The sequence below is a fragment of the Miniopterus schreibersii genome, assembly GCF_964146895.1.
Source record: "Miniopterus schreibersii genome assembly, chromosome: 9".
NCBI lineage: Eukaryota > Metazoa > Chordata > Mammalia > Chiroptera > Miniopteridae > Miniopterus > Miniopterus schreibersii.
This window is the reverse complement of record NC_138118.1, coordinates 31754424-31771222: the sequence shown is the minus strand read 5'-3', so window position 1 is coordinate 31771222 and position 16799 is coordinate 31754424. Positions and strand designations below refer to the sequence as shown.

Here is a 16799-nt window from a genome sequence, read left to right as displayed (position 1 = left end):
GGAAAACTAGAACCAGTATGTGAAACTGCAGGCCAGAGACTAGGTACAGGATTGAGAAGAATTTCTTAGCACACAAAATTATCCCAAGAAGGAAGGAATTAACTGCCTTGGCAAAAAACAGACTCAAGAACAGGCTGCACAACCATCACATTTTTGGGATGATGCTAACAGCATCTAAGCCCTACATAGTTTTGCAGTCCAACTGGTTGCTTAGGCAAGGTTAACACATGAAAAATAAAGTTAACACATAATTAAATGCTAGAAGGATGAAATTATAAAAATAAAGTCATTTTAGGCATACTGAGTAGAAACTACTAAATATAAAGGAATATTATGGGTAAAAACTGCCTGGTCCTAAATATCATTTTGTCAGGTGGAATGTAATTTTTTTCCACACAGACTCTGCACTCAGATGTTCATTTGTCCCTTTATTTATTATGAGTGATGAAGTGATGAGTTCCTCATTGCTATTAAAATATCCAAGTCATAAACCTAATTATTAAGCATATTTTCCTTACCTGAAATGCATGTTGGCTTAAAAACATGTCACCTGGCATCTATTCTCCTCACCTCCCCCAATCAAGGAACAAAGAGGACACCAGATAGGATGGAACACAGTGAACAAGGGAAAAGAGACATGATATAAGGCTTTAGCAGAAAGCAGAGAAGCCGTATCACAGGGTTGGGAGAAGAGAGAAACGTGCTGGGTGAAGTTAAATACTTCAGGTTTACTTTAAGTATAATGGTAAATAATAAGAGTTTCAAGTAGCAGATTGACATGATTAGACTTTATATCTTTTGAAATAGCTTTTAAAAGGGAACCCTTGTGCACTGTTGGTGAGAATGCAGATTGGTACAACCACTGTGGAAAGGAGTATGGAGTTACCTCAAAAAATTAAAAATGGGCCTGGCCAGGAGTGGCTCAGTGGTTGAGCAGCAACCTAAGATCCAGGAGATCGAGGTTCGATTCCCAGTCAGGGCACATGCCCAGGTTGCGGGCTCGATTCCCAGTCGGGGAGTGCAGGAGGCAGCTGATCAATGACAACTCTCTCATCCTTTATGTTTCAACTCTCTCTCTCCCTCTCCCTTCCTCTCTCTGAAATCAGTAAAGATATATTTTTAAAAAACAAAAACAACAGTAATTAAAAAAAAATTAAAAATGGAACTGCCTTATGACCCAGTAATTCCACTTATGGGAATATATCCTAAGAATCCTGAAACACCAATCAGAAAGAATATATGCACCCCTAATGTTCATTGTGGTGTTATTTACAATAGCCAAGATATGGAAGCAGTCCAAGTGTCCATCAGTAGATGAGTGGATAAATTTAATAGCTATGGTACATTTACACAATGGACTAGGGCTACTCGGCTGTAAAAAAGATGGACCTGGAGAACATTATGCTCAGTGAAATAAATAAGCCAGTCAGAGAAAGACAAATACCATATGATTTCACTCATATGTGGAATTTAATGAACAAACTGAACTAACAAGCAAAACAGAGACGGACTCAATAGGCAGATAGCTCTGTTGTGAGGGTGGGGGTGGGGGATGTTGGGGAGGTAGAAAGATTTAGAAAAAAAGAGAAAGAACTCATGGATAACAGTGTGGTGATCACAGGGTAGAGGGGGGTGGGTGGAGGTGGAAGAGGGTATGGGGGATAAATGGTGATGAAAAAAATAAAGAGAAAAAAATTAAATAGCTTTTCTATGAAAAATAAAATGGAGGTAATAATACTTTTTAGCAGATCAATTAGGAAGCAGTATCCAGAGAGACAATAGTTTGAACTAGGATTATAGAGGAAGAAATGAAATGACATTTGAGAAACTCTTCTTAAGAGGTAGAATAAAGAATATGTTGAGAGATTTTAAAGATGGTCAGAGACATCTTCCATGAGCATCTGGATAAATGGTGGTTCCAGTTCCAGAGAAGTAATATACTGCCAGATGTAACTTGCTGGAAGTGTAAGGAAAAAGGGAATCCCTATTTGGGTGGGTTACGTTTGAAAGCCTATGAGTCATCTCAGTGTGAATGTCTCACAAGTTCCACGTCATCATTTCCCACTGCATATCTCCATTAAAGCTTCAAACTCAGGATGCTGACCATCGAAATCTGTATTTTTCTTCTGCATCTGCTCCATTTGCTGATTAATTAATGCTACCAATTGTGAGGAATGTCATAGATGGGGTTCCTACATGTGACAGAAAAAGCTGGAACATAAAATACCGTAAGTCTCACTGGTAAGGTTCTATGACTCACAGATTCATCTTAACAGTGGAGTTATTCATGCCACAAAGGTTAACCTTAAGTGAAGAGTTAACCAATAACTCTGCAAACATTTAAAACCATTTGAAAATAAATATATAAGTATTAAGGGTACTTTTATCCACAGCTTGTTTTGCTAGGAATATTACAAGAGTAGGACAGATTTTGGAATGAATCCAAGTAAATAGATTCAAGAGATAAATGTTAACTTTTAATTAACTGTCCTGGTTTTCTGAAGTGAAAACTTAAAGCAATTATTTTTCAGCTGACAAGCCTCATAATCTTTATTAATGTCCTATTATTGCATAACACTGCCACCTGCTGGAAGATATCACTAGAAAAATGGTTTTATTTCTAATCAAGTTTTAAGTTTCTGAAAGAAAAAAAGAGAGCAGACTAATGGTTGCAGAAGGGGAGGATTAAGGGACTAGATGAAAAAGGTGAAGGGATTCAGCTTGGTAGTTACACAACAGTTATGGGGATATAAAGTACAGCACAGGGAATATAGTCAATAATATTGTAATAACTATGTACCTGCACAGTGCCAGCTGGGTACTGGAAATATCAGAGGGAACATTTTGTAAAATATGTGATTGTCTAATCACTATGTTGTACACCTGAAACTAATATAAAATAATATTGAATATAAGGTGCAATTGAAAAAAGTTTTTAAAAAGAAAGAAACTAAGTTGATTTTGTCCTTTCTTGCCCATTACACTTGGATAAAACCATTAGTAAATGGAAAAGAAAAAAATTCAACTTCACTGATTTCCACAATTAAAAAGCAAACAATGATATTTACTTTTTGGTTTTGGTTACTTGGGCGAGGGAAAGATGTAACCATGAAAAGATAGCATGAGAGATTTTGAAATGAGGTGTATCCACAAATCTATAAAATTCATAGAACTGTAAACCGAAAGGCAAAATTGTCAATTTTACTTTATGATAATATTTTTAAAAATACACTGAATAAGAATAAAAACAGTACCATATATTTTTTTAAAACAGGGAAAAATCATAAGAGGTTAGAATGTGAAGTATTCCCAGAAAATTCAGGTTTTGCCAATTTAATATGTTTTTGAAATATGAAATATGGAAACATATTTAAATACTTCTAGTACATATTGGTAGCTTTAAGAAACACTTCTAGATCTATATTTAAAAATTTCAACATACTGTGTCAGATTAGGACCTGTCTAATTTTGTTTGGGCTTTAGGCCTTTGGGCTAAAAATGGCAAAACTGTTCAATTTTCTGTCAATACTTTTGTGTTCTAATGTTTTATGATTTTCCTTTTTATCCTCTTATTCTGTATCTTTTTAAAAATTAGTACACAGTAAAATTGACTATTTTGCATTTTGGTTTACAATTCTATGAACTTTAACTCATGTACAGATTTGTGTAACCACTACTATAATCAGGATACACCTCATCTCAATAATAATGGTGCTCTCACTACCTTACTCTGACCCTAGCATAGACAGGTCTGATGACAGGTAACCATCTATTACTGGAAACTAGGAATCAGTATTTACCTTAGATTCTGGTAACTGGAAAAGAAGTCTTATAAAGGCATTTTTATTTTATTGTGTTTTGCCTCTCTCAAAAAGCTGGAGTATAAACAGGCTGAGCTGGGTGCTTAGCATCTGTGTAATCTTGGTATTTATGGGATACTAAGCAAGTCACATAAAAATCTAAGCTATGTTCAAGTTCCAAGGGTCTATAGCACCCAAATCCATCTGGGGAACTTTCCAGTGCATTGTAGATGCCAAATGCTATAAGGTGCCAAGAGCACCTTATACGCGATACGTAGAATAGTCAAACTCATAGAGACAAAAAGCAGAATGGTGGTTGCCAGGGGCTGGGTGGTGGGGAGAAGATGAGGAGTTATTGAATGGATAGAGAGTTTTAGTTTGGGAAGATAAAGATGTGGAGAGAATGGCTGGGATAGTTGCACAACAATATGAATGTATTTAACATTACTGAATTATATACCTAAAAATGATTAAAAGCCTGGCCAGAGTGGCTCAGTGGTTGAGCATCGACTTTTGATCCAGGAGATTGAGGTTCGATTACCAGTCAGGGCACAAGCCCAGGTTGTGGGCTCAATCCCCAGGAGGGGGCGTACAGGAGGCAGCCAATCAATGACTCATCATTGATTTTTTTTTTTTCTCTCTCCTTCTCCTTCTCTCTCTCTGAAATCAATAAAGACATATATTTTTTTTTAAATGGTTAAGATGCTAAACTTCATGTTATGTATATTTTACCACAACTTAAACAACAGAGCAAGAAAAATAAAATCCTCCTAACAAATCAGGCCATAGGAAGATAATGAAACCTCGAAATTGTATGTAAAATAAAGAGATGGAACTTTTTTAGAGGGCTATGGTAATATAGCTTTCCTCAGTTTCTCAAAATGTTCAGCAGCCTTAAAAATATTTGAATTACCATGACCTTTAAACCCATGAAATGAGAAAAATATCAAAATAATGTTAATAAGATTTTATAAAACTGTTATTCCCAACATGTCCCTATCAATATAGAACCAACATAGTTACATTCAAGCTCTGTACATATTAAATCCTCAAATAAACTTCCGTTAGCATAAAATAAGTACCACTATTTGATGACCAACTGTCCAGTATAGTTTTTACAAATTTAATACAGTGTATTAAATATGAATGAAAGAATAAAGGAATAACTTCTACAAGTCTGTTTGAAATAAAAAATTAAATGAAACAATAAAGCTAAAGCAGATTACAGAATATTCTTCAATGGCAGGGAGATAAGGAGGCAATGTCTAAAATAATAAACACTCTAAGTTAAATATGTACTAGGAACTCAATTGTCACACTAACCCAGGGAACTCCTAAATCAGTTTCTGTAACTCATATAATTTAACAGCAGTATTCCAAACTACCACCCACAAGCCTTTTAAAAGCAAACACTTGGTTGTCTATGTTCACTGCAGCATTATTCACAGTGGCCAAGACATGGAAACAACCTAAGTGCTCTGTGATAGAGGACTGGATAAAGAAGATGTGGTACATGTACACAATGGTACTACTCAGCCATAAGAAAGGATGAAATACTGCCATTTGCTACAACATGGATGGACCTTGAGAATATTATGCTAAGTGAAATAATCAGTCAGAAAAAGCTAAAAACCATGTGATTTCACTCCTAAGTGGGATATAAAACTCAAACTCATGGACACAAACAGCAGTGTGGTGGTTGACAGAGGGAAAGGGTGGGTAGTGAAGGAGGTCCTAATATATAGTGGCGGGAGAAGATTTGACTTTGGGTGGTGGGCACACAGTACAATATACAGATCTAGTAACACAGAAACCCACACCTGAAACCTATATGATCATATTAACCAATGTCACCCCAATAAACTTAATTTTAAAAAAAAGGAAAACACTGACAGCCCTGAATACAAAAAATGTGAAACATCATTATAGTAAAAGATAAAAAACAAAATTCAGCAGGCAAATAGACTGAAAATATCTGCCATAAATCCAACAATCAGTAGGATAATATCCCTATTCAGAGAACTGTTACAAGTCAATAAGGAAAACACAAAATTCAATAGGGAATGAACAAATTATATAAACTATATCTTCCTGCTTCGTTTTTTCTAATCTCAAAATGCTGTTCACACATTCTTTACAGCTTTTTTTCCTGGGCCTGGTCTTCCACATACAGCACTTGTTGCTCAACTTACTCACTGAATTACCCCTGCAGACCTTAAACACGGTCTTCAGAGAGAGTAAATATTAACCTCATGTGTTTTTCATTTAAAGGAACTATAGCATAATCTACAAGACTTTCATATATCTGATAAGGGATTTATATCTAGAATATATAAAGAATTCTTACAACTCAATGATGAAAAGAATAATAACCTGATTAAAAATGAACAAGGGATATGAACAGACATTTCTCTAAAGAAGATATACAAATGGCCAATAAGCATATGAAAAGATGTTGAGCATCACTAGCCATCAGAAAAATGCAAATCAAAACCATGAGACACACTTCATACCCACTATGATGGCTAGAATAAAAAAGACAAATATTGACAATATTGATCAGGATGTGGAGAAATCAGAACCATCATATACTGCTGATGGGAGTATAAAATGGTACAGTGGCTCTAGAAAACAGTCTGGCAGTTCCTCAAAATGTTAAACATAATGTTACCGTAAGACCCAGCAGTTCTACTCCTAGGTATATACCCAAGAGAAATGAAAACATGATGTTTGCATAAAAACTTATACATGAATGTTTATAGCAGCATTATTCATATTAGCCAAAACAATCCTAACATCCATCAACTGACCCATGGATAAATAAGTGGTGGTATATCCATAAAATGAAATATTACCTAGCAATAAAAAAAATGAAGTACTGATACCTGCTACAACATGGATGACATGAATGTTAAGTGAAAGAAGACAAAAAAGACTACACACTGTACGATTTCATTTATATAAATTATCCAGAGTAGGCAAATATATAGACAGATCAGTAGTTCCTTAGGGCTAGGAGTACAGTGGGATTGGGGAGGAAATCAGAAGACACTGCTAATGGGTTCAGGGTTTCTTTTGGGGGTGATGAAAATGTTTTAAATTTGATCATGGTGTAAAAAAAATGTACATATATAAATGGAGCCCCATTAAAATGCAGCCGGAGTTGCCATCCCAGAAGAACTGCCTTGTGTGTCTTATGCCTCAGATCTTGGAGTGGTAAAACAGAGCAAAATAATCTTTAGAATGGATGGAAAACAACATTGTGCTCCAAAGAACTCTTTACAAAGATAACAAGAAAGCATATATTATGACTACTGGATTGATGACATCTGAACTGAAAATTAAAAATATTGTTTAGAATTAGCATCACTATCTTAATTTATCTGCTCCAACAGAAATGCCTTCCTTCTGTTGATGTAATTGTTCCCCTTCCCTTTCTCATAAATACCTCTGGGCTTCTGCCTGAATAAATGCTTCCCTATTAGCTACCCTTTGGTCACAAATAAATGCTTCTTGCCTCTCACTTTGAAGGACATTTTATTTTTAGGTTAACTGTTGATGCCTGTACATCCTGTGAATGCACTAAAAAAATCAATGTACACTTAAAATGGGTTAGTTCTAGAGTATGTGAACTATATCACAATTAAGCTGTTATTTATTTTTTTAAAGGAGTATAAACTGTATTTTCTCCCCATGATATCCTCACCTCCTAAAACAGTGTTTGGCAATATTAGGCATTCAATAAATTTTGACTAAATGAAAATGTAAATTTCAAAGCATGGGTAAACCATTATAAATCTGTCATACCCAAAGTGATGAAATTACTGCAGGTTGGCATGAAGTTGTGTGTATGTTTACGTGTGTTTTCCGTGAAAGGAGATGAGACTGAGAAATTCAGCAGAACCACGACCTTGAAGGGTCTTCGGCCAGGCTAAGGACCTTTTATTTACCTGAATCAATGGAAATGCCAGTAGATTTTGAGCAGAGGAGGAACAGAGGCTGCTTTTTAAATGTGCGGTTTAAATAGAGAGTTGCTATTTCTATCCAAAGTTGAAATAGACCAATAGAATACCTTGAAGTAGAGCAAAACCCCTCAGGTGAGAATGGGGAGAAGATAGGGGAAGACAAAGGAGAAGCAAGTATCAAAATATAAGAATCTTAATAGGTTTTAATAATTACACTCAGTATACAGCGTGCGCGCGCGCGCACACACACACACACACACACACACACACATAAAAGACTGACACTCATACATGCACATATACGTGCACCATCCCCTACATGGAAAATCATTTGTACAGTCAGCCCAGTATGGAGCTCAAGTGTGGTCGGGACAAAAAGAATTATGACCACTGAGCCAGAAAATTCTACCATCATCTGGACAGGGTGCTTCTCACAGTGTAGTAACTTAGGAACACCAACAAAGTGCCCAGTCACACCTCTTCAGAGGACCCCAAATCTTCATAAATGTAATCTTGAGACATCTTAGCAAGGACTGAAGGACAAGGACAAGGTTAGCTACTCACGGTTTCACAACTCGGGGGTGAGGGGGCCCCTAATAGCATCCAGAGGCGCGGAGCCTACCGCCTGTTTCCAGGCGCCACTTGAAGAGGAGGGAGGAAGCGACCCGGCCGCGGGAGCCAACCAACCGTGACCCCGCAGGGGCCTCCCTTTACGGAAGCCCACCCCGCACGGAAACGCAGCCACCCGACAGCTGAAACAAACCTTTCTGGGCCTACAAGAGACCAGGAATTTCTCCCCGGGGTGAATCTAACTTCTCAAGAATATAAGTACCACGCAGCAAAAGTCTTGAGGGCTCCTGTCGGATGTGACGAGTGGACGGAAAAAGCCGGCAGGCGGCACGCCTGGGGGAGGGGGAGCAGTCGAGACTTCCTGCGTCTCCTCCTCGCTAGGCTAGAGCGTTGGGATCCGGGATTTGCTTGCCCAGTGTGGACTTAGCGGCGACCCCGCTGCAGACCCTGTATTCATATCTCCCGGGCTGCCTGGCTTCAGCTTTCTAGATGTTTGGGCTCACATCAGGTAGGGGTTCGCCTCCTCAAAATCCTGCTTTTTGTTTTCTGGGTCCCGGTAGCCCACAACAAACATTCAGTCCCGCGGCTCTTGCCTAGGAAATTTGAACTACAGGCTCATATTGCTCCTTTCCGGGATCTTGCGCTTGGCTCATCTCCAAGGACATAAAAGCCTGGCAGCTGAGCCCCGCACTCTGGCACTAAAGTCCATGGTGCTCCTTTCAGCTGAGAAAGTTGGCAACAATAAAATTTCTTTTATTCACCAAATATGTACTAAATGCCCACTGTGCTCCAGGTAATGCACCACGGCCCTGGCGGGGTGGCTCAGTTGGTTAGAGCTTTATCCCATATGCCAAGATTGTGGGTTTGGTTTCCAGTCAGGGCACAAAAATTAACCAATGAATGCATCTTTCTCTCCTCCCCCCTCCCCCAATCAATAAATAAATTAGAAAGAAATTTTGAAAAATTAGAAAAAAAGAAAATACTAGAATGGTCTTTGTTCTTGGAGTTTAGTAGTAAAATAGTAATAGTATTTACCTCAGAGATTTGTTGTCAGGATGTAAAGTACCTAGAATAGTATCTGGCATTTTGTAAGAGCTCAGTAAACATTAGGTATTATTATTTTCATCTTGATCATTCTGTAACAGGGAATAAAAACTTTATACTACTCTGACTAATCATGAAATGGAATTAGAATAAAATGTACTAATGAACTGATAAAAGGAACTCACATACTCACAGTTTCCTTATAAGCATACTGCAGGCATCAGCAGTTCCAGTTTCTGCTTGTACAAGAAAGGGCCATGACCGAGACTTCAGTTGACACAACTCACCCAACTGCAGGAATTTGGCTAGCACTGACCAGTTCCAGTATGCTGATACTAAAGATCCATGTTGGGACCAGCAAGGACGTTGCCTGCATGTCCACAGCCCCTCCTCCTGATCTCTTGTTCTACTTTCCCTCTTCCTCCCTATAAAAACTCCTTTCTGCACTGAGATGATAAGAATGGCTATGCAACAAGAGTCCCTCATCTTCTCAGATGACCAGTACTTGAGTAAGCCTCTTTCCTTTTTCACCAGCATCTGTCTCACAAGTTCGGTTTTCCTGGTGCAGGCAGCCAAATGTTGGTTCCAGTTACAATTCCGTTGTCATCACTGTCATCATCATTATCACTACTTACTTTTTTAGTGTCAAACTTGAAGTCCAAATACCTTTCCTCCATGAAGCAACAAGTCTCAGGATTGGTGAGTCACCTAAATTTTATTCCAAAACCAGGCTAATCAAGTTCACTCTTCAAACTGTTAATCACACATCTCTACCAGGAAAAAAATTAGGTTATATACATGTACTCTGGATGGTATTGATATATTACACATACTATAAAACTGTCCTAAGATATCAAAATTTTAAAAGATGAGATAAAACTATGAATAGAAGTTCTGTTATTTTCTTTCCATGCGACAAATAGGTTGTCATCCATATATTCCATCACTTTGGAATCTAATGGCTAAGTACATTATCACAAGGGCCTATCATTAAATAATGAATCCCCAGAATAGCTCTTTTACAAAGAAATAATATAAATCAATCATATTTGAGATGCTTTAATATAAGGACTATCTATATGGTGTCTTACATCAGAGGAAATGAAGAAATAAAATAGGCATACATTGAGTAATCTTAATTGATCCAACATTGATGATTGATTTCTTAAATTTCCAAGGAAAGAGATTAAGATTGCAATGCCTTACACCTAACTTAATATTTTACAGAATAAATAAACTAACAAAAAGCTATGAGGTTTTGTATAGATGTACTTTACATAATATTTATGAAAATGAACCCCAGATCAATTAACTCTGGTACTATACCAGAAATAGAAACATATTTACTTTGTAAATAAGAAAGCATAAAAAAGGTTTTTCTGACCATTTGCTTGATAACTCATAATTTACATTTCTATCACTGGACTTAAATCTGCTAAAGTTTGATCTAAATTTTTAATATGGTTTTAAAAATACTCCATAGTGAATAATGTATCTACCCAATATTTATTCCCCTCGTACCCCTTTTTAACAAAACCCATTTTTGTCCAGTTAGACACACTATTCCCAGTATCAGAAATAATACTGATCTCTAAACCATTCATCATGCAGAATTCATCTAGGAATGATTATTGGTCAAGGGATAAGCAAGTGATATAAATTGGCTCAGTCAGTCTAAAGGAACTTCCATTTCATGCTTAGGAGAAAGTTTCTAACAGATTATCCTCTTGACATTGAAACATCTAGCCCACACTGCTACTGGAAACCATCTTGCCAACCACAAGGAAATAAAGTGGCTTCTGAGGACAACTAAATGAAGTGATAAAGATATTCCAGTCAGAGAAAGACACGTACCATATGATTGCACTTATATGTGGAATCTAATGAACAAAATAAACTAACAGCCCTGCTGGGCATGGCTCAGCAGTTGAGCGTTGACCTAGGATCCAGGCGATCAGGGTTCAGTTCCTGGTCAGGGCACATGCTCGGGTTGCCGGCTCAATCCCCAATCGGGGGCGTGCAGGAGGCAGTCGATCAATGACTCTCTCATCATTGATGTTTCTCTCTCTCCCTCTCCTTTCCTCTCTCTCAAATCAATAAAGATATATTTTAATAAATAATAAAATAAATAAACTAACAAACAAAATAGAAACAGACTCAGAGATACAGAAAACAGACTGACAGCTGTCAGACGGGAGGAGGGCTGGGGGGGTTGAATGGAAAGGTGAAGAGATTAAGCAAAGAAAAAAAGACCTCATAGACACAGACAATAGTATCAGACAACAGTATGGTGATTACATGATTTATTCACCAAGATAGACCATATACCAAGCTATGAAACAAATCTCAATAAATTTTAAAAGATTGAAATTATGCATAATATGTCTCTAAAAATAATAGAATTAAATTAGACATAAATAACAGAAAAATAATCTGGAAAAAAACCTGAGTGGAGATATTTAGGTGGTAATTTAGATCTTTAAATGTGTGTATTAAAAAAGAAGAAAGGTATAAATCATGATGTAAGTTTACACCTTATGAAGCTAGAAAAAAAATAAAGCAAATAAAGTCCAAGAAGGTAGAAGAAAGGAAATAATCAAGATAAAAGCATAAATAAATAATAGAAATAGGGGTGCATGTATCTTTGCAAATAAATGTGTGTTGTATTCTGCTAGATATCTGGAATAGGGGTTGCTCAGTAATATGGTAGCTCTATTCTTAATTTTCTGAGAAACCTCTATACTGTTTTTCATTTTGGCTGTACCATTTTACATTCCCACCAGCAGTGGATGAATGAGGGTTCCTTTTTCTCCACAACCTCTAAAGCACTTATTACTTGTTGATAATAGCATTCTAACAGGTGTGAGGTGGTATCTCATTGTAGCCTTGATTTGCATTTCCCTAATAACTAGTAAAGTTGAGCATCTTTTCCTGTATCTGTTGGCCATTTGTATGTTGTCTTGGGAGAAGTGACTGTTCAGGTCCTCTGCCCACTTTTAATTGGATTGTTTGTTTGGTGTTGAGTTGTCTGAGTTCTTTATATATATATATTTTTTATCATCAACCAAGGATAGGTATGTTTATTAATTTTTTAGAGAAAGGAAGGGGGGAGAAAGAAAAAGAGAGAGAGGGATTGGTGTGAGAGAGAGACATCCATCGTTTGCCCTCCCCCTGGGGATTGAACCAGCAACATAGTTATGTGTCCTGACCAGTAATCGAACCTGCAACCTTTTTGGTTTATGCAATGCTCCAACTGAGTCACCTGGCCAGGGCTCTATATAGTTTCAATATTAACACCTTTTTATTTTTATGTAATCTCATTTGTTTATTTTCTCCTTTGTTTCCCTTGCTCTAGGAGGTGTATTGGCAAACATATTGCTATGAGAGATGCCTGAGATGTTGCTGCCTATGTTTTCTTCTAGGATTTTTACGGTTTCACAATTTACATTTAAGTCTTTTATCATCTTTGAATTTATTCTTGTGTATGGTGTGAGGCAGTGATCTGGCTTCTTTTTTTTGCATGTACCTGTACAATTTTCCCAACACCATTTATTGAAGAGACTGTCTTTACTCCATTGTATGCTCTTGCCTCCTTTGTCAAATATTGAGTGTAAAGTCTTGGTTCGATTTCTGGGTTCTCTGTACTGTTCCATTGATCTATGCCTGTTCTTGTGTCAGTACCACCCAAGGACATGTTTCTATTGATTTGAGAGAGAGAGAAGCAGAGAAGCATTGATGTGAGAGAGCAATATCGATTGATCTGTTGCTTCCCCTAATCTCCCCAACCAGGGATTGAACCAGCACCTCAGGTGTGTGCTCTGACCAGGAATCAAACCCATAACATTTTGGTGTATGGGGAGACGCTCCAACCAACTGATCCACCCAGCTAGGACTGTAGTATAATTTAAAGTCACGAAATGTGTTATCAGTGGCTTTGTTCATTTTTCTCAGGATTACTTTGGCTGTTTGGGGTCCTTTGTGGTTCCATACATATCTGATTATTTTTTTGACCTATTTATTTAAAAAAAAACAACCATACGGATTTTGATGGGGATTGCATAAAATGTGCATATTGCTTTGTGTGATTTGGCCTTTTTAGCTATGTTGATTCTTCCAGTCTATGAACATGAAATATTTTTCTTTTTTGTGTGTGTCTTTTTTAGTGTCTCTGAACAATGCTTTGTAGTTTTCAGTGTATAGTTTCTTCAGATCCTTTGTTAAGTTTATTCCTAGGTATTTTATTCTTTTTGTTACAATTGAAAATAGAATTGTTATTTAATTTTTCCTGAAATTTCATTGTTAGTATATAGTAATGCAATAAATCACTGACAGGTGTTGAGGTGATACCTAATTGTAGTTTTTACTTGCATCTCTCTGATGATTAGTGACTGTGAGCATTTTCTCATATGTCTATTGGCCAGCTGTATGTCTTCTATGTCTCAAGAAGTCTCTATTCAGGTACTATATCTATTTTTCTTTTAATTGGATTAGTTTTCTTCCTGGTCTTGAGTTGTATAAGTTATTTTATATATTTTGGAAATTGACCCCTTATCAGACTTATCATTGGCAAATATGTTCTCCCATACAGTGGTTCTTTTTTCATTTTGTTGATGGTTTCTTTTGCTGTGCAGAAGATTTTTAGTTTGATGTAGTTCCATTTGTTTATCTTTGCCTGAGTTTCCCTTGACCTCAGAGACATATAAGCAAAAATATTGCTGCAAGGGATGTCTGAGATTGTACTGCCTATGTTTTCTTCTAGGATTTTTATGGTTTTGCAACTTACATTTAAGTCTTTTATCCATTTTGAGTTCATTCTTAGGTATGGTGTAACTTGATGGACGTTTCATTTTTTTTACATGTGCCTGTCCAATTTTCGTAACTTCATTCATTGAAGATACTGTCTTTATCCCATTGTATGCTTTTGCATCCATTGTCAAATATTAATTGACCATTGGGTCGATTTCTAGGTTCTTTGTTCTGTTCAATTGGTCTATGCCTGTACTTATGCCAGTACCAGGCTGTATTGATTAAAATGACCTTGTAGTATTATTTGATATCTCATATTGTGATAACTCCAAATTCGTAATTCTTTTTCAAGGTGTTGAGGCTACTCAGGATCTTTTTTGATTTCATATAAATTTTTGGACTATTTTTTCTCATTTTGTGAAATATGCCATTGGTATTTTAATAAGAATTGCATTGAATCTATTGATTGCTTTAGGTAGTATGGACATTTTAACAATATTAATTCTTCCAAACCGTGAACGTGGTCTATGCTTCACCTTATGTGTTTCTTTCTTAATTTTTTTCACCCAGTGTCATATAGCTCTCCAAGTACAGGTCTTTTATCCCTGGGTTAAATTTATTCCTAGGTACCTTATATTTTGTTGTTGCAATATTAAATGGCATTGTTTTCTTAGTTTCTATTTCTAATAGTTATTTATTGGTGTATAAAAGTGCCATTGATTTCTGGATGTTGATTTTGTGTCCTGCAACTTTGCTGAATTCATTTATTAGATCCAGTAGATTTTTGGTGGAGTCATCAGGGTTTTCTATATACAATATCTTGTCATCCAAATAATAACAGTTTTACTTCCTCCTTTCCAATTTTATTTCTTCTCCTTGTCTGAGTTCTATGGCTAGGACTTTCAGTACTATGTTGAATAAGAGTAGTGAAAGTGGACAACCCTGTCTTGTTCCTGATCTTAAGGGAAACAATTTTAGTGTTTGCCTACTGAGTATGATGTTGGCTGTAGGTTTTCATATATGGCCATTATTATGTTGAAGTATGATCCCTGTATTTCCACTTTGCTGAGATTTTTTACCAAAAATGGGTGCCAGATTTTATTGAATGCTTTTTCTGTATCTATTGATATGATCATGTGATTTTTGTTTCTTATTTTGTTTATGTAATATATCACACTTGATTTGTGGATATTGTACCAACCTTCCAGCCCCAGAATAAATCCCACTAGATCATGGTGTATGATTTTTTTAATGTATTGCTGGATCTGATTTGCTAATATTTTTTGAGGGATCTATATTCATCAGACGTATTGGCCTATAATTTTCTTTCTTTGTTGTATTTTTATCTGGTTTTGGTATAAGGATAATGTTGGCCTCATAAAAAAAGATTCAAAGTCTTCCCTCCTCTTGAATTTTTTGAAATAGCTTGAGGAGAATTGGTGTTAGTTCTTCTTTGAATATTGATAAAATTTTCCTATGAAGCTTTTCGGTCCAGAGTTTTTGTTTCCTGGGTGTTTATAGTCCTTAGATTTCAGATTTCATTAGTTGTTATCAGCCTATTCAGGTGTTCAGCTTCTTCATGATACAATTTTGGAAGATTTTAGTTTCTAGGAATTTGTCCATTTTTCCCAGCTTGTCTATTTTATTGACATATTGTTGTTCATGATATTTTCTTACAGTCATTTGTATTCCTGTGATGTCTATTGTTACCTCTCCTTTTTCATTTCTGATTATATTTATTTGGGTCCAGTCTCTTTGTTTCTTGATGAATCTCATTAAATGTTCATCAATCTTATATATCCTTTCAAAGAACCAGCTTTTGGGTTCATTGATCTTTTATGTTATTTTTTAGTTTCTATGTCATTTATTTCTGCTCTGATCTTTATTATTTTCTTCCTTCTGCTTACTCTGGACTTTTCCTGAGGTTCTTTATCCAGTTCTTTTAAGTATAGGGTTATATTGTTTACTAGATATTTTTCTCCTTGAGGTAGGCCTGTAATTCTATGAACTTCCTTCTCAGGACTGCTTTTGCTCTGTCTCAAAGATTTGGAGTGTTTGTGTCTTAATTTTCGTTTGTTTTCAGGTAATTTTTTATTTCTTCCTTGATCTCATTGACTCTCCGTTCATTGCTCAGTAACATGTTATTTAGCCTCCATGCGCTTGAATATTTTTGAGATTTTTGTCATGGTTGATTTCTAGTTTCAAGCTTCTGTGGTCAGAGAAGATATGCTGGTTATGATTTCAATTTCCTCAAATTTATTGAGACTTCTTTCGGGTCCTAACATGTGGTCCATCTTTGAGAATGTTCCACATGCACTTGGGGAGAATGTATATTCTTCTTCTTTGAGATACAGTGTTCTGTAGACATCTATCAAATCTAGTGTGATCTAGTATGTCATTTAAGTTCACTGTTTCCTTGTTGATATTTTGTCTGGAAGATCTACCCATTGATGACAGTGGGATGTTAGAGTACCCTACTATCACTGTATCACTGTTGATGTCTTCCTTAAAGTCCATCAAAAATGTTTCATATATTTAAGTGCTCCTATATTGGGTGCATATATATTTATAAAGATTATACCCTTTTGTTGGATGGATTCCTTTATTATTATGTAGTGACCTTCTTTGTCTCTTGTTATGGCCTTTGTTCTGAAGTCTATTTTGTCAGATATAA

At 36.3% G+C, this 16799-nt stretch overlaps 1 protein-coding gene and 1 long non-coding RNA gene across 12 annotated transcripts in view; one reads left to right on the top strand and one right to left on the bottom strand.

Annotated features, from left to right (window-relative positions):
- Positions 1-8665, bottom strand: part of COA1 (cytochrome c oxidase assembly factor 1) — a 130534-nt gene extending 121869 nt beyond the window's left edge. For 3 of the 11 annotated variants that reach the window (XM_081146540.1, XM_081146549.1, XM_081146548.1), the window contains exon 1: positions 8529-8630. The gene's annotated coding sequence lies outside the window, so the exon portion shown is untranslated. The other 8 variants (XM_081146543.1, XM_081146547.1, XM_081146546.1 and 5 more) reach the window with 6 other exon arrangements.
- A 97-nt stretch (positions 8666-8762) lies between these two features.
- On the top strand, positions 8763-12913 carry LOC308561438. Its single transcript, XR_013999483.1, has 3 exons — positions 8763-8843; positions 10023-10078; positions 12735-12913. It is a non-coding gene; the product is annotated as an uncharacterized lncRNA (long non-coding RNA).
- The last annotated feature ends 3886 nt before the right edge of the window (positions 12914-16799 follow it).